The 24028-nt window shown below is 46.6% G+C and overlaps 1 long non-coding RNA gene across 1 annotated transcript in view; it reads right to left on the bottom strand.

Moving 5' to 3' along the window:
• Window positions 1-573: 573 nt before the first annotated feature.
• LOC140396234 (uncharacterized) overlaps window positions 574-24028 on the bottom strand; it is a 28615-nt gene continuing 5160 nt past the window's right edge. Inside the window, exons 2-3 of the long non-coding RNA XR_011936491.1 lie at window positions 22208-22275; window positions 574-3583 (exon numbers count right to left, since the gene is read on the bottom strand). This is a non-coding gene — a long non-coding RNA (uncharacterized lncRNA). The remainder of the gene's footprint in view (window positions 3584-22207; window positions 22276-24028) is intronic.

The raw sequence follows: 24028 nt of genomic DNA on the forward strand, positions 1-24028 counted from the left end.
TTTTTCTTCTGAATCTTACTCTCTATGTATTTTGTTCACCACATAGGGAGCTCTGGATTTGTTTGCCTTTCTTTTTTACCTCGTAGGAATGCACCTTGACTGTATCCAAACTACCTCCTCTTTAAAGGCAGCCTATCATTGTTAGATCATAGATCATAGAATTTAGAGTGCAGAAGGAGGCCATTCGGCCCATTGGGTCTGCACCGGCTCTTGGAAAGAGCTTACCCAACCCAACCTCATGCCTCCACCCTATCCCCGTAACCCAATAACCCCACCTAACCTTTTGGACACTAAGGGGCAATTTAGCATGACCAATTCACCTAACCTTCACTTCTTTGGACAGTGGGAGGAATACACTCTCAGTCCCTCGCCACTTCTTGCACAAACTCTCTCTTCCTCCCCACCTCTCGCACATACTCCTAGTTTCTCTCTAGCCCCCACACACTTCCATATCCCCCCACTCCTCACACACTCACTCTTTGCTCCACCCCTTGCGCACATTCTCTCTTTTTACCACCCTCCCTTCACACCATGCGTTGGCCTTATAGTTTCTCAATATTCTGTTATGTTGTTTTCTTTTGTATTAATCATTTAAGTGCTCAAATGTCAGTAAAACTATGTTTGTTAAGTGAAAAATATTAGTGCCGGTTAGCATTTTATTTCAAACCATGAATCATTGAATCATTAGCATAGCTAAAAATTAATTATGGAACAGTTTAATAATAGATTTCAAGTCCATTAAAACATGAATTATAGAGCTTTACCAACAAGATATGGACGAAAACTAGGTAAATAGAGTTCAGAAAAAGATCAGCCAGAACAGCAGAACAAGCTCAAGGGGCTGAATGGCCTACTCTTGTTCCTGCGTTCCTAGCTAGATATTAATAAGGCTTGGGCACATGTGTGCAAGCATTCGTGCATAAAGCTTTAGTCAATTCAAACTAATTCAGATCCCAAATAACTACTGAACAGCTAAACCAATGGCTCAGCTCACATAGTACCTTTTCGAATTTCTCCAGCATTCGAGGTTAAATGTTATCAGTTCCAGCAACCTGGTCAATCTACAGTGAGTGCCTCAAACCAAACTAAGGCCATGTATGCATTTAATGCAAGGAATCAATATCTAAAGCATTTATACCCATCACTGTATCATCTTGAATCGTGAAAATGAATACAAAACATATATATTTACATTTCAGCCATATTCTACTCCTTTATCCTAACCACCAGGCTAAATCCTTTGAAGGATCTATGCAGCTTTTCTGTTGACTCACAGAACTTCTACAACGTTACCATAGGAATGCCACCCGATCAACTGTCTCTTTCCAATGCATTTTTGGCATTTAAGTGTGGCTTTAGTTAACTTCAGCTGTATCTGATACCTGTGCATGCAATCTTGCCATTGTTTTATGCTTTGTGAAATATTTATTTTCAAGGCTACTTTCTGACTATTTTGGAAATAAGTTTTTTTTCTCTGCAAATTTTTTCCATCAACAAGTACACCCTAAACTTCATTTTTGAAACCTTTCTTTATACCTGAAAATTGAACTGATTCTTACAGCAAGTACCAGGTTGTCTGCAGCAGTAAGGTTCTCAATCAAATTAAATATGATGATGCAATAACTATTGATATGAATTGAGGGATTGTTAGAACATAGAACGTTCCCATCAGAAACAGTGGCAGGAATAGACCCCATCATTTGTTTCATACCTGAGACTTAAAAAAGTATGGGAAATAGGATGATGGAAACAGTTCATTCTGACAGCTGCGCAGTCACAATGTTGGACCAAATAGTTTCCATCTGTCCTGTGACGTTCTACGGTTCCCACATGGAAATAAGATCTATCATCTCAGGAGTACTGCTACTGATTAAATCTATTACTTCCCAACATGTTGAGCAAGGAAGAGGATTCTTGCCAGCAGCCTCAATTATATTTTCCCTGCCATACTATCTATTGAATAAGATAACATATTTCACCCCTGAAGGAGTCTGGATATAATTGTAAAGGGAATAGATAGGCGTTTCTGTGGTCGCAAATGAGACTGTATGGCAAATTTCCTCCCTGGTACTAGGATAAAGGTTGTCTCAGAGCGGCGACAGGACATTCTGGAAGGGGTGGGTGAACAGCCAGTGGTCATGGTACCAATGACATTGGTTAAAAAAAAAGGATGAGCTCCTAAAAGCCCAATATAGGATGTTAGGAAGCAAGTTGAAAAGTAGGACCACAAGGTAGTGATCTCAGGATTACTACCAGTACCATGTGCTAGTCAGAGTATAAATAGCAGGATATTTGGGATGAATCTGTGGCTGGAAAGATGGCGCAAGGTGAGTGTTTTTGATTGCTGGAATATTGGGACCGGTTCTGGGGGACATGGGACCAGTACAAACTGGACGGGTTAAACCTTGGCAGGACCTGGTATCCTGGAGTGAATGTTTGCCTGTATGGTTGAGGGGGGGGTTAAACTAGAATGGCAGGGAGATGGGAATCTAATCAGGATGACAAGGGAAAGAGGAACAAAGACAGTAGTAAAAGAAAGAACAGATAATGCAAAAACAGTAGACACGGTAATCAAGAGTGAGAGGCAAATATGACCACAGTACAAAACAACGTTATGATGATTAAAAATGCCAATAAAGACAAACCCATAGGGTTTGTATCTTAATGCAGGAAGCATTTGGAATCAGGTAGACGAACTGATGCCGCAAATCACGATAAATCAATATGATCTCATAGCCATTATGGCAACATGGTTACAAGGACATCAAAACTGGGAACTTAACATTCAGGGATATTTGACCTTTCAGAATGATAGGAGGGAAGAAAAATGGTGGTGGGGTAGCACAGTTAAAAAGAGATGAAATAAGGACAGTTGTGAGAGGCAATCTAGACCAGACATTGTCAAACTCGGGGGCGCGACCCGCGGGTGTCCCCAAACAGTAGCCACACTGTAGGAAATTATAAATCAACAAATAATAGGAGCATGTAAAAATAATAGAACAATAATTATGTGTGACTTGAGGCTTCATGTTGATTAGGTTAATGAAGTTGGTAAGAGTAGCTACGACAACAAATTCATTAATTGACTTAGGGGTAGTTTCCTAGAGCAATATGTCATTGAGCCAACCAGGGAACAAGTTATCTTGGATATGGTAATGCAGTCATTTTCAAAGTCAGGGTCGTAATCCACAGGTGGGTGTCTGGAGGGTCGGGGGGCCATCGGTCGTGGCGTTTCTGATTGCAGGAAGAGGTTCCCATCGGCCATGACAGGCTTTTAAAAATGCCGGCTGCAACTGACTTTCAGAATGCCGGCCATTCCACACATGCGTGCCCCCTCAGCAGTGCGCAGGCCCGGAGCCCAGCAAGGAAGAACTCCTCCTCCTGATGTCAGTGTGCTGGCCCAGGAGCGAATTCTTTTTAAAAGTCGATGGAGTCTTCTCTCCAGAACAGCGGCAGAGAGGTGATGTGCCCAGTATACTGACGTCACGTGCTCTGAGCGTAAGAGAGATTCCTCAATTTTGTAGCTGCCAACAGTGCTGGTGTGAGCTCCAGGGCCACTGGTGAACAACCCATGAAGAAGAAGCTGAAAACAAGAACAAAGCATTATAAAGATGATTTCTTGAGGTATGGGTTTATTAATTGTGCCATTGCAAATCAGGATGCAAATCATGTGTGTTATATGTGGGGATGTACAGGCAAATGAAAGATTAAAACCCTCAAAACTTCAAAGGCATTTCAAGACTAAGCATTGCGAGTTCGAGGATAAACTACTTGTTTTTTTTCAACAGATGTAGTAAGATCTTAAATCATCAGCTGAAGTCATTTTCAGAACTGTAACATTGAATGACAAAGCAAGTGAGATCGTGAGGACCAAGCCTGTCACATTAAAGGTAAGTGAAAATGGTGGGTCGTGACGTTTGGGCAGCTTGAGTTGCGAAGCTTGGGTGGCGTGGGTCGTGAAGGTCGGCCGGTGTGGGTCAGTTGGTAAAAATGTGTCCCGGGCAAAAAAGTTTGAAAATCACTGTTTTTCAAATGGGTAATGAGGCAGGTTTAATAAATTACCTCAGAGTAAAAGATCCCTGAGGAAGTAGAGACCATAACATGGCAGAATTTAATATTCAGATTGAGAGTGAAAAACGTGGGTCAGAAACAACTGTGTTTAATTTAAATAAAGGGAATTACAATGAAGTGAAGATAGAGTTAACTAAAGTGGACTGGGCAGATAGATTAGCAGAAAAGTCATTAAACAAGCAGTGGCAAACATTTAGGGAAGTAATTATTGACTTTCAGTAAAAATATATAAAAGAGGAAAGATTCTAAGAGCCCCGATGATTGGGATAAATTCAGAATCCAACAAAGGAGGACTGAAAAGATATTAAAAAGAGAGAAAATAAATTACGAGGACAAACTAGCGCGGAATATAAAAACTGACAATAAGTGCTTCTTTAAATATATGAAAAGGAAGAAAGAGGTCAAAGTGAATATCGGCCCCTTAGAAAATGAATCTGGGAGATAGTTATGGGGAACAAGGAAATGGCAGAGGAGTTAAACTGATATTTTGCATCAATCTTTACGATGGAAGGTACTTTGAACAATCCATTAATACTAAGGAATACAGGGGAATAATTAAATACCATCACCATCACTAGAGAAGTAGTATTAGATACACTAATGGGGCCAAAGGCAGATATGTCCTTGGCCCTGATGGCTTGTATCCTAGGATCCTAAAAGAAGTAACTACAAAGATAGTGGATCCATTGGTTGTAATTTTCCAAATCTCCTTGGATTCTGGAGAAGTACCGGAGGGCTGGAAAACTACCAATGTGACACCCCAATTCAAAAAGGGAAGGAGGCAAAAGGTGGGTAATTATAGGCCGATTAGTGTAACGTCTATTGTTGGAAAAACATTGGAATCAATTATAAATAAAGTAATAGCAGCACATTTGGAATATCATAATCTAAACAAGGTCAGCATGGCTTCATGAAAGGGAAATCGTGTCTGACTAATTTATTGACTTTTTTGAGGAAGTTTCAACCAGAGTGGATAGAGGGGAACCAATAGATGTGTTGTATTTGGACTAGGTATTCGACAAGGCACCTCACCAAAGGTTTAATCATATGATAAGATCCTATGGTGTTGGAGGCAGTATATTGGTATGGATAAAGAATTAGCAAATGGGCAGCGAGTGGAGATAAGGGGTTCTTTTTCAGATTGGTGACCTGTAACCAGTGGGGTTCCACAGGAATCAGTGCTGGGATCGCAACTGTTTACAATATATATTAATTACTTGGAGGAAGGAATCAAATGTACTGGAGCCAAATTTACAGATGACACAAAAATAGGTGGAAAGGCAAATTGCGAGAGGGATACAGACAGTTTGCAAAGAGATATTAATAGGTTAAGTAAGTGGGCAAATGTTGGCAAATGTGGGAAAATGTGAAGTTGTTCATTTTGGAAGGAAGAAAAGAACAAAGTATGACTTAAATGGAGAAAAGCTGCAGAAAGCTGCAACACTTGGGGGTACTTGTGCATGAAACACAGAAAGCTAGCACACTGGTGCAGCAGATAATCAGGGAGGCTAGTGGAATATTGGCCCATATTTCAAGGAGATTGGAGTATAAGAGCAGGGAAGTCTTGCATCTACTGTACAAGGTACTGATGAAACCACATCTGGAGCACTGAGAACAGTTTTGATCCCCTTATTTAAGGAAAGATATTATTTCATTGGAGGTGGTTCAGAGAAGGTTCACTAGGATGACCCTTGATATGGCTGGATTGTCTTATGAGCAAAGGTTAAACAGGTTGGGTTCTACTCACTGGAATTTATAAGAATGAGAAGTGATCTCATTGAAACATATAGGGTTCATAAGGGGCTTGACAGGGTAAATGCTTGAGAGGATGTTCCCTCTCATGGGAGAGTATTTGACCACAGAGCATAGTCTCAGAATAAAGGGGTGTTCCATTTAAGACTGAGATGAGGGGGAATTTCTTCTCTCAGAGGGTTGTGAATCTTTAGAACTCTTTGCCACAAAGATCTGTGGGGCAAAGGCCTTGTGCATATTTAAGGCTGAGATAGATAGATTTTTGATCAGTAAAGGAATCAAGAGTTATGAGGAAAGGGCAGGAAAGTGGATGTAAGGGATGTTGGATGAGCCATGGCCCTATTAAATGGTGGAGCAGACTTTAAGGGCCGTATATCTCATTAACACACAACGTCCCTTTTGAGCACACATGACTGTGTAAGACACACTCCTCCCTGAACTCAAGACAGTGTCTGTGGTTTTCTCCTCATGAGCTTCCAAACTCCAACCCCCCAAAACACGCTTTAAAATCTTCTCTCACAATAATGCTTTTCCTTTGCGGTTTGCATTCCAAAATCCAGTCCAGGTTATACAAATGACTCTTAAACGGAGGTTCCATTCCACTTTTTAAAAATAAATTTTGCGTACCCAATTAATTTTTTCCAATTAAGGGGCAATTTAGCATGGCCAATCTACCTAGCCTGCACATCTTTTGGGTTGTGGGGGCGAAACCCACGCAAACACGGGGAGAATGTGCAAACTCCACATGGACAGTGACCCAGGACCGGGATCGAACCTGGGACCTCGGGGCCGTGAGACAACAGGGCTAACCCACTGTGCCACCCCGTTTCACTTTTAACAGGAAATCCCATCCAGGATTTACAACAGCCCCTTTAGGAATTCTTTGTCTTGAGTGCTAGACAAACTGTTCACAATTGCTTTAACTCTCGATTCCCAAACTGGAGTCAAATGGCATCATTTTTGATTTACCCCTGAAGTCTGCTTTCCCAATTTAAATCTGGTTACTGCAATTGTCTCTCTAACTCATAACCCTTTGTTTACTTTTCTCTAATTCTTCTGAAGAATACCGTGGTCTCTGTTCTCTTAACTCCAGCCATCTTCTTTGTTTTTTAAACTTAGAGTACCTAATTATTTTTTCCCCCAATTAATGGGCAATTTAATGTAGCCAATCTACCTACCCTGCACATCTTTGTGGGGAGTGAGACCCACGCAGATACGGGGAGAATGTCAGTCCAGTCATCTTAAACATGTTTTCTACCCTAATTCACTGGTTATTTGGATATCACCTTGTTCCTGAGGAAACTTGCAAATTATTTGTCCTGTCCAGCCTCTCCTGGCAGTTTTGAGAGTTGCTCACTCCCCAGTGTCCTGTCTTCAACTGCTCTAGCTTCCAGTTAAAACTAAGAACAAAGGAAAGATGTGGCAGTGTTGAAGGAGAACCATGGTCATGGGGGGAGAAGGGGGCCATCTTGGATGGGTCCGGTTTAGGGTGAAATTAAAGGGGACAGAATTGGTAGGGGAGGATGGTGGACAGTAGAGGTGAATGGAGGCGCAAGCCTCCAATAAGACTTACAACATGGAACGTATGGGGGCTGACACACCGGTGAAGTGATCTCGGGTCTTGGCGCACTTGAAGCAGGGCGTGATCTTTCTGCAGGAGACACACCCCCAGATGAGGGATCAGGTTAGGTTGGGAAAGGGATGGGTGGGTCAAGTGTTTCACTCGAGGTTTGATTCGAAGTTGCGGCCGTGGCCATTCTTTTGAGTAAGAAGACGGTGTTTGTAATGCGGGACCCGGGGGAGAGCGAGTACTCCTTCTTCTTGCACATGTACAAAGTATCCTCCAGAACTGATTTTTGTTTTGTTGGTGGGGGTGGTGGGGACAGAGTGTGTGGAATTGTAATCTCGGAGCATGCGCCACACTGGCTGGAGGTTTAACTTAGCTCGATGCAGAAACAGAGGCCAGGATGGAGGTTAGACACGGAGCTGTTAGTGGACAGTGGATTCTGCGATAAGGTGCGTTCGGTGATTAAGGACTACGTGGAGCTGAACCAAAATGGGGAGGTTTCGGCGGCCATATTCTGGGAGGCATTGAAGGCGCATGAGATAGGAAGAGGAGTGTGGCTGATTACTGGATGAGTAGTCGAGGTGGAAAGGGATTATTTGAGGGCTCCCATCGTGGAGGGATTGGCGAAGAGGTAGAAGTTACAGGGGCAGTTCGATAGGGTGACTACGAGAAGGGCTGTTGGGCGGCTACAGAGGGCGAAGGAGGTGTGCAGTATGAATTTGGAGAGAAGGCGAGCCGCATGCTAGCTCATCAGCCACGGAGGCAGGCCCCTTCCAGAGAAATCCTGAGAGTACAGGGAAGGGGGAGGTAGCGGAGCTGGGGAAGATAAATGAGGCATTATGGGAGTATTACGAGAATTTGTATAGGGCCGAACAGGGGAGGTGAGGAAGGCGATATGGGATGTTTTTTGGACGGGTTGGAATTCCCACGGCTCGTTAGGAGAGGAGGCAGGCGCTAGAGGAGCCAATAGGGTTGAGAGAGGTGATGGAAAGCACAGGAAGGATGAGGTCGGGGAAGGCCCCAGGCCCAGGTGGTTCCCGGCGGAGTTTTATAAGGGGTTGTAGCACCATCGATCACACACGAGGCGAGACGTAGAGAACTTCAATCGAGGCTTTATTGAGCAGACTTGTTCCCCAGCAGCTCAGTCACAGAATGCAGCTGCTGGAAGCAAACCGGGTTCTTATACCCCGCCTATCTGGGTGGAGCCCAGTAGGCGGCAGATCCAATCAGGACCCAGCATCTGTCCTCCAATAGCTCCTCGGTATTCATGGTGTACCGTATTACCCCTAATACATACCACCACATTCTCCCCTTGTTAAAAAGGAACCCGACATGGTGCTCTGGTCGCCCTTTTCGATCGTCTCAGCCCGGGTGGTGGTGGTCGTCCTGCTCGAGGCTATGCCCTTGCTGAGCAGGAATTGACGCAGCTCGTCACTCATGAAGGAGGACCCCCTATCGCTATGGATGTAGGCAGGGAAACCGAACAGGGTAAAGATGGTGCAGAGGGCTTTAATGACCGTGGCCGCGGTCATGTTGGGGCAGGGGCTGGCGAAGGGGAAACGGGAGTATTCGTCAACGACGTTAAGAAAGTACGTGTTGCGATCGGTGGAGAAGAGGGGGCCTTTGAAATACAAACTGAGGCGTTCAAAGGGACGGGAAGCCTTTATCAGGTGCGCTCTATCTGGCCTGAAAAAATGCGGTTTGCATTCTGCGCAGGTTTGGCAGTTCCTGGTGACTGTTCGGACCTCCTCGACAGAGTACGGGAGGTTGCGGGCCTTTATGAAGTGGTAGAAACGAGTGTCCCCCGGGTGGCAGAGGTCCTCGTGGAGGGCTTGGAGACGGTCCACTTGTGCGTAGGCACATGTGCCGTGAGATAGGGCATCGGACGGCTCGTTCAGCTTTCCGGGATGGTACAAGATCTCATAATTGTAGGTGGAGAGTTCGATCCTCCACCGCAGGATCTTGTCGTTCTTTATCTTGCCCCGCTGTGCATTATCAAACGTGAAGGCTACCGACTGTTGGTCAGTGAGGAGAGTGAATCTCCTACCGGCCAGGTAATGCCTCCAATGTCGCACAGCTTCCACTATGGCTTGGGCCTCCTTTTCTACTGAGGAGTGGCGAATTTCTGAAGCGTGGAGGGTCCGGGAGAAAAAGGCCATGGGTCTGCCCACTTGGTTGAGAGTGGCCGCCAGAGCTACGTCGGATGCGTCGCTCTCGACTTGGAAGGGGAGGGACTCGTCGATGGCATGCATCATGGCCTTTGCGATATCCGCTTTGATACGGCTGAAGGCCTGGCGGGCCTCTGTCGACAGGGGAAAAGTAGTGGACTGGATTAGTGGGCGGGTCTTGTCTGCGTACTGGGGGACCCACTGGGCGTAATAAGAAAAGAAGCCCAGGCAGCGTTTCAGGGCTTTGGCACAGTGGGGGAAAGGGAATTCCATGAGGGGGCGCATGCGTTCGGGGTCGGGGCCTATCACTCCATTACGCACTACTTAGCCAAGGATGGCTAGACGGTCGGTGCTAAACACACATTTTTCCTCGTTGTAGGTGAGGTTGAGGGCGTTAGCGGTTTGGAGGAATTTGCGGAGGTTGGCGTCGTGGTCCTGCTGGTCGTGGCCGCAGATGGTGACATTGTCGAGGTACGGGAACGTGGCCCGTAAACCGTGCTGGTCAACCATTCGGTCCATCTCCCGTTGGAAGACCGAGACTCCGTTCGTGACGCCGAATGGAACCCTTAAGAAGTGGTATAGCCGCCCGTCTGCTTCGAAGGCAGTGTACTTGCGGTCACCGGGGCGACTGGGGAGCTGGTGGTAGGCAGACTTCAGGTCCACGGTGGAGAAGACCTTGTACTGTGCTATCCGATTGACCATGTTGGATATGCGGGGAAGAGGGTACGCATCTAGCTGCGTGTACCTGTTGATGGTCTGACTGTAGTCTACGACCACCCTCTGCTTCTCCCCTGTCTTCACAACTACCACCTGGGCTCTCCAGGGACTATTGCTGGCCTGGATTATGCCTTCCTTCAGCAGCCGCTGGACTTTGGACCTGATAAACTTCCGGTCCTGGGTGCTGTACCGTCTGCTCCTAGTGGCGACGGGTTCGCAAACAAGGAGGGCGGTTCGACCTTGAGTGTCGCGAGGCCGCAGATAGTCAGTGAGGGTATAGGGCCGCCAAATTTAAATGTTAAGCTCTGGAGGTTGCATTGGAAATCCAACCCCAGGAGAGTGGGAGCGCAGAGATGGGGGAGGACATACAGCCGGTAATTTTTGAACTCTCTCCCCTGCACCGTTAGGTTTGCGATGCAGAACCCTTTGATTGCAACGGAGTGGACCCCGCCGCCAGGAAAATGTTTTGGGTGCTTGGCCGAATTACAAGGGAACAGCGTCTTACCGTGTCCAGATGAATAAAACTCTCCGTGCTCCCCGAGTCGATCAAACGCGGTGTCTCGTGCCCGTTCACCAGCACCTTTGCCGTTGTCGTCTGGCGCGTCCGGGGCCGCAACTGGTCGAGGGTCACCGATGCCAAATGTGGTTGGTGCATCAGATCGTTGTCTTCAGGCAGTGTGGAGCCGTCCACGCTGGGGTCCTTGCCTGTCAGCCAAGATGGCGGCGCCCATGGATCGCACGCTGCCGGGGGTGGACAAAATGGCCACTCCCATGGGTCGCACGTGGCCGGGGGTGGACAAAATGGCCGCTCCCATGGATCGCACGCGGCCCGTGGGTAGGAAGATGGCAGCGCCCGTCCCCCCTTCGTGGTGTGCGGGGTCCAAAATGGCGGCGCCCGTTGGCCTCCCGTGGGTCGCTGGGGGGGTTGAGCCCGTGGTCCCGTTTCTTCCCCGGAGATAGCGGCGACCCCACGGGACTGGCACACCGCTGCGTTGTGCCCCTTTGTGCCGCAGCTTTTACAGGTAGCCGAGCGGGCCGGGCAGTGCTGGCGGGGGTGTTTCGGCTGCCCGCAAAAGTAGCAGCGGGGCCCCCCCGGGTGGTCTGGGATTCTGGCTGTGCACGCTTGCGGAGGGGTGGGGGGTGCCAGGGGGTCGGTCCCGGTGGGGGTCCACGGAGTCCAAGGGGCTGTAGTGCAGTCGGGGGCGTAGGCGCGGGCGTTTTGGGAGGCCACGTCGAGGGAGGCTGCAAGGGCCCGTGCCTCTGTGAGTCTGAGAGAATCTTTCTCTAAAGGTCTCTGGCGAATTTGCGACGATGCCAAACCTGCTATGTAAGCGTCTCTGATCAGGAGGTCCGTATGTTCATTCGCCGTTACCGCTGGGCAGTCGCAGTGTCTTCCCAGGATCGTCAGCGCATTGAAGAATTCGTCCAGCGATTCCCCGGGGATTTGTCGTCTCGTCATGAGCTGGTAACGTGCGTAGACCTGGTTGATGGGCCTAATGTAGGTCTTTTTCAGCAAGTTGATCACCGCTGGGAATTCTTCCGCGTCCTCGATGAATGTGTAGATTTCGGGACTCACCCTGGAATGCAGGACCTGCATCTTCTGGTCTTCCGTTGGTCTGCCGGGAGCCGTTCGGAGGTACCCCTCAAAGCACGCCAGCCAGTGTTTAAACGCCGATGTTGCGTTAGCTGCTTGGGGGCCGATTCGCAGGCACTCCGGGGCGATCCGGAGCTCCATATTCCTTTTTAAGTCTGCTCAACAAATTGTAGCACCATCGATCACACACGAGGCGAGACGTAGAGAACTTCAATCGAGGCTTTATTGAGCAGACTTGTTCCCCAGCAGCTCAGTCACAGAATGCAGCTGCGGGGAGCAAACCGGGTTCTTATACCCTGCCTATCTGGGTGGAGCCCAGTAGGTGGCAGATCCAATCAGGACCCAGCTTCTGTCCTCCAATAGCTCCTCGGCATTCATGGTGTACCGTATTACCCCTAATACATATCACCACAGGGGTTTGCGGCGGATTTGGCACCACATTTTCTGGGGGCATTTAGCAAGGCACTGGAGAAGGGGGAGCTGCCGGTGACAATAACACAGGATAATACCAAAGAGAGGGAAGGACCTGCGGGAGTGTGGATCATACAGGCCCATATCACTGTTGAATACAGACATGAAAGTGTTGGCTAAGTAAGTGGCAGGATGCGTTCCGGGGGTGGTTGCAAAAGATCAAATGGGCTTTGTGAAGGGAAACCCTTGGTAATATTAGGCGGATATTGAATGTGATCCTGGCCCCGTCGAGAGGACGGGTAACGGTGGTAGTGGTGTCTATGGATGCAGAGAAGGCTTTTGATCGGGTGGAGTGGCGGTACCTGTTTGAGGTTCTGGGAAGGTTTGGATTTGGGCCGAAGTTTGTGGTAAGGGTGCGTCTGCCGTACATAGCTCCGGTGGCAAGTGGATGGACAACTAAAATGAGCTCATGGAGTTTCGGGTTGCATAGAGGAACGAGGCAGGGACCGCTGTTGCTGCTGTTCTTTGCGCTAGCGATAGAGCCCTTGGCGATGGCTCTTAGGGGGTCATCAGAGTGGCAGGGAATTATGAGGGGGAATAGGGAGCACTGGGTGTCACTGTATGCAGACGACCTGCTGTATGTGTCAGACTGCTAGAGAGTATGGGGGGAATTATGGGATTATTAGAGAGTTTTGGGACTTTTTCGGATTATAACTGAAACGTGGCAAAAAGCAAGGTGTTTCCGGTGAACGAGACGGGTTGGGGAGCTAATTTTGGAGTGTTGCCATTTAGGAGGGGTTGAAAAAGAGGAAAAACTTGTACAGACTGTAAAATCGTGAGTTGAGAAGAATGTTCCCCAGAATATTTATGTTTTTGTAATTTTGAATACGTTTGGAATAAAATACATTTTTTTAAAAACAAAGGAAAGCCCTTCACTCTGGATAGTGACCTCCTGTTGCTAAGTAGCAACTTACTTCTATTTACACTTCACGCTGTAACCTTCTCTGAGCACAATTCTTCATGTTCCATAAAATATTAATTTTTTTCCATCTTTAATTAACTCTCTTTTAACTTTAATTAACTTCAATTAACTCTAATTAACTTTTTCTATGTTTCTATAACGCACTACTATTTCACTGCGTGAGTGTTAATTTTAACCAGAATGATTGCCTTTAGAAACTAACCAACACTGATGTTAGGCTAGTTGGTCTGCATGTATCTTTTTTATTGGTCATTTTTTCATTGCAGTTCCTCAGCCCTTCCAAATTTATTTTGTTTCCTGTCCATATTTTGCTCAATGCTCTATTGTATCAGTCCTAAATGCCATAAAGTTCTTCCTTTAACTCTCAAATTAATTTTAAATTCACTACTCAACCAAATAACGCCAACTTTTGCTGTGATACATTTACTTCTTTTTGCCAATTCAGTATCTTGTTTATCTTCCTAGAATCATAGAATTTACAGTGCGGAAGGAGGCCATTCGACCCATCGAGTCTGCACCGGCTCCTGGAAAGAGCACCCTACCCAAGGTCAACACCTCCACCCTGTCCCCATAACCCAATAACCCCCCCCCCCACCCAACATTAAGGGCAATTTTGGACACTAAGGGCAATTTAGCAAGGCCAATCCACCTAACCTGCACATCTTTGGACCGTGGGAGGAAACCAGAGCACCCAGAGGAAAACCACACACACACAGGGAGAATGTGCAGACTCCGCACAGGCAGTGACCCAAGCCGGGAATCGAACCTGGGACCAGTTTGAAGATTTGAAATTGCTGCCGCATTAATTTCTTTGACAACTCCTTCCTGAATTTATTACATTTTTCCCTCAGTAATTTCTGTTTTTGTTGTGTCTTTATCTTTGATTGTTCCCTCTCCTTTTCAACTTTTACATTAAATCTAATGTGTTATGGTCACTGTGTTCCAGATATTCCCAACCCTTACATTATCTAGTTCCATTAATTTCCTATAACTTTATCTAACACTGCCCCTTTCCATGATGGACAAAACATACTGCTCCAGGAAGCAGTACTGGGCAATTGTAGAAACATTTCTCCTTCTTTTCCATTTCCATGACCCTTACCCCAGTCCACATTTAGTTAATAAAAGTTACCCAATACCATTGTTCTGTTGGTTTCTGTATTTTACTCTAATCTGTGCACATATGTTTTCCTTTATTTAGTGGATCTTCCAACAACTGGGTATGTCACTAATTAAATCAATTTTTTTTTTAAATCAGCAGAGAGTAAGCCTCCAATCTTGTCCAACTTACCAATGAGAAGCTTTGAATGGAGGAAGAATGACATGCATGTCTTTCTGACCAGCTCAAAAGAAACGGGCAGATGCTGGAAAGTACATGCACTCAATATGTCGGGCAGAGAATGATAAACACTAGAACAGTAAGCATATAGGAAGTCACCCTGTACAAGTGAGTAACTTTTTGTTTTGCTTGGAACGCTATTTGGTCAGGCTACAAGAGAAGCATTGCTGATTCTTCTTCCCTCTCAATATGTGCAGATATATTTTTACTCTGCCTGAAGGAGAATGATGGGGGCTCTGTCTGTTTCTCTAGGTACAGCTAGAGACTCAATCAGGAGACTCATATGGTCCATTCAACATTGCTTTCAGCATTGGGATGTGACCAGATGAAATAATCTTTCTGACTCTTAAGATTTCCCATTGGCATTAAAGGTAATTTTGCAGGCCAGTGGGTCGAGAAAGAAATGTTTGCCCGCAGTCCACTTTCTCCTGACCTCCCATAATTAATTCATCCTCAGCAGTTTTCCTCCTTCTTTATAGTTAATGGGGAACTTAAATTAAATGTAGCTAAAGAATAAGAAGCCAAAAAAGACACTGTATGCAGGAGCAGAATGCAGTGCATGAGGACAAGGGCATTGGGGGCCTTCAGGGAAACCAACCATTTTCTTCCTAACTGCTCAATAGAATAGTTACTTACGCTAATTTTAAAACATTTTTACCTTGCCTTCACAATTTTAAATGTTATTTTCAGCAAAGTCATGAAGGTAGGTAGAATAGATCTTCTGGGTGGAGTGGAGTCATCAATATAAAGGGTAAATAGAATGGGGAGAGGGGGCCGGTGCAAGGAGTAATGTATATATTGTAACAATCCCGGCGAGACCAGCAATATTGTTAGGATCTGGCTAGGGATGAGTAATGTTTTGTAAAGTAGACATAATTTGAAATCCAAAATACTTACGAAGCGATAAAGCCACAGGATTCCACAGTTTTAAACAAACAAAATAAAGTTTGTTATACAAGAGTCAACAAAGCAAACCGTCAATACTATCTATCCAACACAAAACCATATAGAATTAACATGAGGTAAACATGAATTAACAGGCAACCTGTGGTCGAACACACCATAAACTGCACATTAAAAGGTGGACACAACCAGGACAGATCTCACAAGTGTTCTCAGCAATCTACCTAGATATTAGTGTTCATGGTGTGTCACAACAATTCTTTAAAACACTATTTTCCTCATTAGGATTTCAGCTCCTCTATTTCAAGGATCTTCCTCAACTGCAGTCCCAAATGCTCTCTTGCTTCTTCTGACTGCAATGAGTTGTCGGGCAACTGGACTCCATCTTAAATATCCCCAAAGACTGCTTCCCTTCCATCCTCTCAATTATTTCATCCAAGACTGCATCCTACTGAGTTGGCCAAGCTGCACCCCAGCATCTAACCACCTATAGCACGATCCCAGCTATCTGGCTGAACTGAGATGACAGCCACTGCTCACCAAAGGCTTCTCTCTGCCCCAACTGACAGCTTTATGGAGCAGACAGCCCAGCTTCACTGAGCTGACATTTGCCCCAGGGCTTCTCTGAGCCCCAATCTCCTCAGCTGCATGGAGCTACCAATTGCACCTGAGCTTCTCTAAGGCCCAGCGCACCCAGGAAGATTTCAGAGCCCCAGCTCCATGGAGCTAAATACAGCACTAGAGCAGTTACCTGTTCAGCTCCAGAATCACTGAGGCTTATCGTGCTGCCCCAGCTCCCATGGACAGATTTCGTGCTGCCAACCAGTCCCATGGGCAACATTTTTGCACCATCTCCCCAGCTGTCAAGGGGAACCTGAAACCAAGCATTTGTCCGCTTGCTGCGCTCTATGCCAGAGCTGCGGGCATGCTGTGAGTTGTAGTCCTCAGTCTACTCTCTCTCAGGGGTGCATCACAACTGCCCTCCTCTGCACCTTGCAGTTCCTCCCCCAGCACGACCCAGAGCAGCAGACAATCGTGTCAGATCCCCTCAAAATATGTTTTTAATTTTTTTTATTGAAGTTTTCCCCGTTATAATAAATAATGCAACAAAACCTCAAGATTGGTACAATACAGCATAAATGTCTCAGCATACATAAAAACAGAAGAGGACTCTCTTGAAAACTTCATAGAAACCAAATTTGCACAGCCATTGCATTGAATAGCCAATGAAGGTTGGAGCCCAGCCTTTCCCAAGGCCATGAATACCATCTTCTTTCACAGTGCTAGAAAACACTTTGAAGATGCTCTGGTATTTTCCAGGATCCACCTGAACGCGAGACTTCACCAGATCTAAGGGCACAAAGTAATGTGCGTTAGACCAGAACTCAGGATACGTCCAAAGCCGCAGTTGCAGCGCCCACGAGAGTCCAGGATCAAGATCTTTAGGCCATGCTCAAGAGCACGCCAGACCACATCTCAACCAGCTCCAGTCATACCAGAGGCATTAATAACAATTGCCTATGCCCCCTCTCGGATACAGACCTGTGTGTACCTTTGCAGGAACCAGTCAATGATTCTTTAACCCCCAAATAACAGAGACAATAATTATAGAAACAATTCATGAAGATTAGTTCTAAAAGGATATATTACATATAAAGACCAGACACAACAAACCCATCCCCGGCACAGCACAGAATGATCAGAATTCCACACAATTACACAGAGAAGATCAGCAAATATTCATACAGTTGGTTTGGATTATAATCGATGTGGTCAGCACCTCTCAACAGACTAGCAATGACAGGATAAATAAAAAAGTACTGCCAAAACCCGAGGGTCTCTGGGAAACAGGAACCAAGATACAGCCATGAGCACAAAGTTCCCTGGTGCACACCTCTCACCACAAGACAAGACAAGAAAAAGCAGTTCATTCGAAACCTCTCAGGACATCCCGGCCCAGAAGGAACCTCCCAAGCAAAAGGGAACAACAAGATACCGACCACAGTACAAGACCTGGCCCGGGAGTGTACACCCTCTCACACAGAGTCAAGAAACCAAGGTTAACCACACCATGCCAGGATTCACTACACACCCAACCTCGCTCCTCTCTGAACACATCAGAGGCAGCACACCATCCCTGTCAACACTAGAAGATTCACACTGTCCTTGACCAAGGAGATCCCACCACAAGGAGAGGAATATTCGTTGAGACTCCCATCAACTGGGCCCCTCAGGAGGGGTATGATCCTCCCCCAGTCGCAGCTAGGGAACCCCCTCCCAAAGGCACAAAATACCAAATCGGGGCCTACATCAGCACGCTATCTATGCAAATAAAAAAAAAGAAACCGCCAAAAGAGAGGAACACAAGGATTAGCCAAAGGATGCCAGACAAGGACCAACACCATGACAAAAATGGATACTGGGGCAGAGCTAGGTAGCCTCATTTCAGACATAACACTGCCTCCCCGGGGGAGCACCAGCTTCAAAAAGCAGGGCAATCTGGAAGTTAACTTGGGCATCTATTTCCCCCCCTCAGCCTAACCTCCAACTGAAAGAAGGACTCCAAAAGTGCCAATCCACAGTACTCAAGCTCTCATTCAAACTCTACAACCCACAGGGTACTACCTCTCCAGTGGAACTCTACCTCAGAGGGGGTGCAGACCAGGAGCCCCAAAAAGGGGACAACTCGGGGAAGGGAAACTCATTCCGCCACCCAACAAATCTTCCGCCCAACCCAGGTAATCACAGTTACTCCAGCCTCAACCTACCCAATCAAGTAACAACCTACGCAGCCAAAGGAATATTGAAGAAAAGTCAAACAAGGATTCCTAGACCACACCCAGGTGAGCACCATTCCACAGTTCCCTGTACTCCAGCAACTTCAACCACAGGGAAGAATCAGAAGGAACCCCATCCCCTCTCGGATACATGACCTGTACAGACTTTCATAGGAAATAAGCATGGATTCCATAAACCCAAAATAACAACAAAAAAAATTTAAACACGATGCAGGTAGTTCTAACTGGGGTTTTCCAGTGAGGACTTACATATGGATACCACCCTCCAGTACACCAAGCCACCACTCTGCTGACGTACCACTCAACCTTTCTGAAAACAAGGTGAGGGGTATCTAAAATGTACTCACGCTTTGTAAATACAAGGATTATGGCACATAAGAGAATTTTAAAATGGCATGACTATGCACAAATTTCCTATCAATTTTTTTTTGCCATAACAGGACAACAGGCTACCACCGCCTCCGTGCTCATATATGATGTACGCCCTTGTCAGGAAGAAAGACAATAACATAAAATTAATGGCACGGTAGCATTGTGGATAGCACAATTGGTTCACAGCTCCAGGGTCCCAGGTTCGATTCCGGCTTGGTCACTGTCTGTGCGGAGTCTGCACATCCTCCCCGTGTGTGCGTGGGTTTCCTCCGGGTGCTCCGGTTTCCTCCCACAGTCTACAGATGTGCAGGTTAGGTGGATTGGCCATGATAAATTGCCCTTAGTGTCCAAAATTGCCCTTAGTGTTGGGTGGGGTTACTGGGTTATGGGGATAGGGTGGAGGTGTTGACCTTAGGTTGGGTGCTCTTTCCAAGAGCCAGTGCAGACTCGATGGGCTGAATGGCCTCCTTCTGCACTGTAAATTCTATGATAATCTATGACAAGGGAATGAAGTTCAGGATTATTAATGAACTGCAGGATGATAACACATCCATGGAGTCTGGAATGCTCAAAGCCATGACTGGATTGCTGAGCAGCATTCAGGATCCTCCCAAAGCCCCATTGAAAGATGACTATGCCATCGTCCCGACGCCAAGGTACCAATAAACCTACACCCTGATATAGGCGATGACCCGATGTGTCCAGCTGCCTTCAACTCCCCTCAGTGAACATCGATGATAAGACAATGCAGGTCTCCGACCAACCCCGAACCTCAAAGACCGGATACAATGTGCTCCGTCAAACACAAAATGCCCAACCTTCAAGTCAAGATTACGAAAGCATGGCACCTGATTCTCAAATTCGGCCAGAAACTTGTCCCCTGCTCCCTCAAAGGACCAGGCACATGAACACTCTCCGTCCGGCTCCAACCCCCCGAATCGGTCAGGATAAACAACAGACTTTCCAGGGACCGAGGGCTCACCATGGAGATTCCCCCATCGAGCAACAGGAGTCTCTTCTCCACTTCCGCTATTCACTCAAGGATATTTTGTTGTTCATAAAAGTGAATACCAACAACCTGCGCCACAGAGCTGAGACTATCATTCCCAACATCATTCACAATGGCAGCCATCATCACAATGCTGACATCACTGAGGCATAGGCCCACTCACCAGCAAAACTACCACTACAACCTCGGCCCCACCCCAACCGCCTCCGACTGCCTCATTCAAACGAGGATTTTTTACTTAACTCGGCTCCTCACCGCAAAAATCTGGGCGGGATCTTCCAGTGATATAGCACAAGACATACACTCCAAAAGCAAATAATCTTGGAATGTTCATCAGGATAAAAAAAAGATTAGAAGATGGGCAGTGCCTGAGCTCGCGAAAATGCAGCTACTCCTGCTCTTACATCATGTGACCCCCTCACAATGTTTTAAATGGACATTGCACTCAGACCTTGGGCTTTAAAACACAGTCCTCTCCTGGAAAGTACCAATTGTCCAAGTATTAAATATTAATTCACCTCACTTTGTGGAACTCTTGCCTCTCAGGCAGAAGGTTTTACTTTCAAGCCTCACTTTCAAAAAAATAAAGACTTGTATTTACAAAGCACCTGTTATAACCTCAGGACATCCCAAAGCACTTTACAACCAATGAGATCCATTGAAATGTAGCCAGTGATTATACTTGACCGACTGATCCCGAGAGACCATGGAATGTCACATCTGAAGGGTGTCAAGGCCTACTTCAGGCAGAGACACTTGAAAGGGGAGATAGAAAAGATGCAAAAGACTGAACTTTCATCTCCTGTGATTGCAGAGACACCAGAGACTTATTGTCACATCTCAGCTGACACCCAAAGCCCATCTCCTGTTGATTTGTCTCTGAGAATTTTGAAATTCTCTGAGTTAAGACAACTGACTCTGGGGCAAAAGACATGTTGTTTGTTCCCTTCATGAATACACAGGGAAATAGGCTAAGCTAACTGCAGACCGGATCTGTGTGTGCTGGTGCTCGGGTGTCTGTGTGTGTGTGACACAGGAACAAGAAGAGAGAACAGCCAGTCACCCCTGCAAAGAGACAAGTGGGTGGTGTTGATGAATGGATAAATATTGGCCAGGACACCATGCATAACTCTCCTGCTCTTCAAAATAGTGTAATAATACCATTTATACCCACATGAGGGGGCACACAGGCTCTCAGTTTAATATCTCATCTGAAAGACAGCCCCGTTTCCTGCGTGTTTCACCCTCGCCAACAGCGAGGTTCTCCGTTCCCACAGCCAGCTAATGGGGTTTCCCATTGTGGGCCACCCCACGCCATCAGGAAAAGCGCGGACGTGGGTGCCCTGCCAGCAGGGCAGATGATTCCGCCGATGCAGAATCCCACAGAACACCTCTGAAGGTGCAGCACCTTGAGCACTTGAGCATCAGCCTAGATTTCTGTGCTGAAGTCCTGGAGTGGGACTTGAATCCGAGAGCCTGCTGAATTAGAGGCAAGAATGCTACCAGCGAAACCATGATACACACATAAAACCTGAGCAGATAAATTAAGTTGAGAAACTGCTGTATTACCATTTAACAGGAGATATGATAGAGGTATTTGAACTTATTAGGGGATGAGACTTGGTAGATAGACGGAAACTCTTTTCAGTAGTTGAGGGATCAAGAACTTGGCACCATTTAAATAAGTTTAAATGTAAGAGATAGAATGGAGAGCAGTAGAAACTTATTCACACATGCAATTATAAGGTTGTGGAATCCACTTCCAAGGTTAGTAATTAAGGCATAAATTATGGTAACATTCAACATTAGGTTGGGTAAATGGAAAGAAAGAGCTGTAGAAAGAAAATTAGAACATGATGGGTAAACATGATTACAACTATTTTTGAAATTGGAGGCTAAACGTCAACACAGGCTTGTTGAGCAGAATGGTCAATTTCCATGTTGTAGCTTCTATGAATGTCTCGGTGGTATTCTTTGGATGAGACATTAAACTGAGCCCTTGTCTGACGCTTCCAGTTGATGAATGTTGACATTATGTGAAGAGGAGGAGAAAATTCTTCAGTGTTCTGACCAATATTCTTTTCTCAAACCAACAGGACCAAAAACAAATTCACAGTTCATTCGTCCAATTGCTGCTTAAGGAATTTTGTTGCCCAGAATTTGCCAGCTTACATAGGAATAGGCAATGCACTTCAAATCTGTTCATTGTGCCATTTTTGGGATATTTCAGAAAAATATAAAATGCTTTTTTTAAATGTATGCCCATCTTCCTGCTGGACCACCTATTCCAGTTTGCACCAAATCCTCAAACATTAAAACAACAAAATCAATACTTGCAACAGACAAATGGAACATTTCAAAAACTGGTCCTGAACAATTTTGAATTGACAAAATTGCTTAATGGCACCCAAAGCAAATAAATTAAGTGGGCACAACTTTTGTAATGAAGGCATTAGATATCATGAAGAAATGTCTGTGCAATCACAAAACCACTTGAGTAATAAGTGAAATGTTTAAGTGTTACCTGTGCTCAGCAGCCCTGTGTAGATGGAAAAACTGGTCTTTCAACGCTGAAGCAACTAACGAACAGTTCTGAAGAAGTCAAATAGAAATTGAAATGTTAACTCTGGTTTCTCTCTCCACAGATGCTGCCAGATCTGCTGAGCTCTTCCTGCATTTTCTGTTCACATTTCAGATCTCCAGCATTCACAGTATTTTGTTTTTGTTAAGGGGTGAAGGGGCTTGTGTCACTGTGCTCAAAACAGATGTCTAAAGTTATTTAGATAAAGAACATTAGTAACACCAGGGTTCCTGAAAGAGAAGTGGTGAGGCTTTTCAATGAAAAATGGTGTACTGTGGAGACATGTTGCTGATAGTAATGAGATTGAGAAGGCGGATTGATCCTACCTAGCTGTGCAGTAACTGGTAAGTAGGGGTCAAGTAGGTCTCCCAACTATCAGATAAAGAAATAGTTGCATTTATATAGTGCTTTACGTGAAGGAAATGCGTCAGCCAATTTGCACAGAGCAAGCTCCCAGACACAGCATTCTGGGATGTTAGGTGAGGGATTAATATTGGCCAGGACACTGTGGATAACTCTCCCGCTCATGTTCAAAATAATGCCCTGGGGACTTCCGGTTGCGGCTATGCGGAGCTAAGTCGGCAGCTCCCGCTAAAAACGGACTTTTCGGCTCTTTTCAGGGCCCCCAACAGCATTTTTCCGACGTTTCCGGTGTGGGAAGGAGATTGCAATAGTTCCCCGACAGTGTATGGCTTGGACCAGGAGCGGGGCGATTAAAAAAGTGGTGCTGAACCCAAAGAAGGTGTGAGGGAAGAAGAGCAAAATGGCGGCAGGTGGGGACCAGGCAGCGTGGATGCAGTGGGCGCAGGAGCAGCAGGAGGTTATTCAGCGCTCCTTCAGGGAGATTAAAGTGGACCTGCTGGAGCCGATGAAGGCTTCTATCGACAAGCTGCTGGAGACCCAGACGGCCCAGGGGGTGGCGATCCGCGAGGTCTGGCAAAAGATCTCTGACATGAGGACGAGATCTTAGGCCTTGCGGTAAAGGTGGAGGCGCATGAGGCGCTCCACAAGAAATGGCAGGAACGGTTCGAGGAGATGGAGAATCGGTCGAGGCGGAAGAATTTGCGGATTCTGGGCCTGCCGGAGGGGCTGGAGGGGTCGGACGTGGGGGCCTATGTGGTCACCGTGCTAAACCCGCTGATGGGAGCAGGGTCCTCCCAGGGGCTCCTGGAGCTGGAAGGGGCCCATAGAGTGTTGGCGAGGAGGCCCAAGGCTAACGAGCCGCCGCGGGCGGTTTCATCGGTTCGCTGATCGGGAGTGCATGCTCAGGTGGGCCAAGAAAGGGAGGTTCGAATATACCAGGACTGGAGTGCGGAGGTGGCGAAGAAGCGAGCCGGGTACAATCGGGCGAAGGCGGTGCTGCACAGAAAGGGGGTGACGTTTGGCATGTTGCAGCCGGCACGACTGTGGGTCACCTACAAGGACCGGCACCATTATTTTGAGTCTCCGGAGGAGGCGTGGGCCTTTGTCCAGGCCGAGAAACTGGACACAAACTGAGGGTCGGGATGGGTGGTCGGGGATTGCTGTTGGGGTGTTACACTTTGAGGGGGGGGTTCTTTGCTCTTATTTCTGTTTTGTTCGATGAGGGTGGTTAGGGTGGGTTGGGCATTGTTTTGGTTGGGTCTGTCGGGTGGACTCTTGGAGGGGGGTAAGTAAATGGAGTAGGGGTGGATGGCCGGTAGGGGAAATGGGGCCCCGCGGGGGAGGGGGAGGCACGAGTCGGGGGTGAGGGGACTGGGCCTGTAAAAGGAGCTGCGTCAGAGG

Source organism: Scyliorhinus torazame, chromosome 19, assembly GCF_047496885.1.
Source record: "Scyliorhinus torazame isolate Kashiwa2021f chromosome 19, sScyTor2.1, whole genome shotgun sequence".
NCBI classification, from domain to species: Eukaryota; Metazoa; Chordata; class Chondrichthyes; order Carcharhiniformes; family Scyliorhinidae; genus Scyliorhinus; species Scyliorhinus torazame.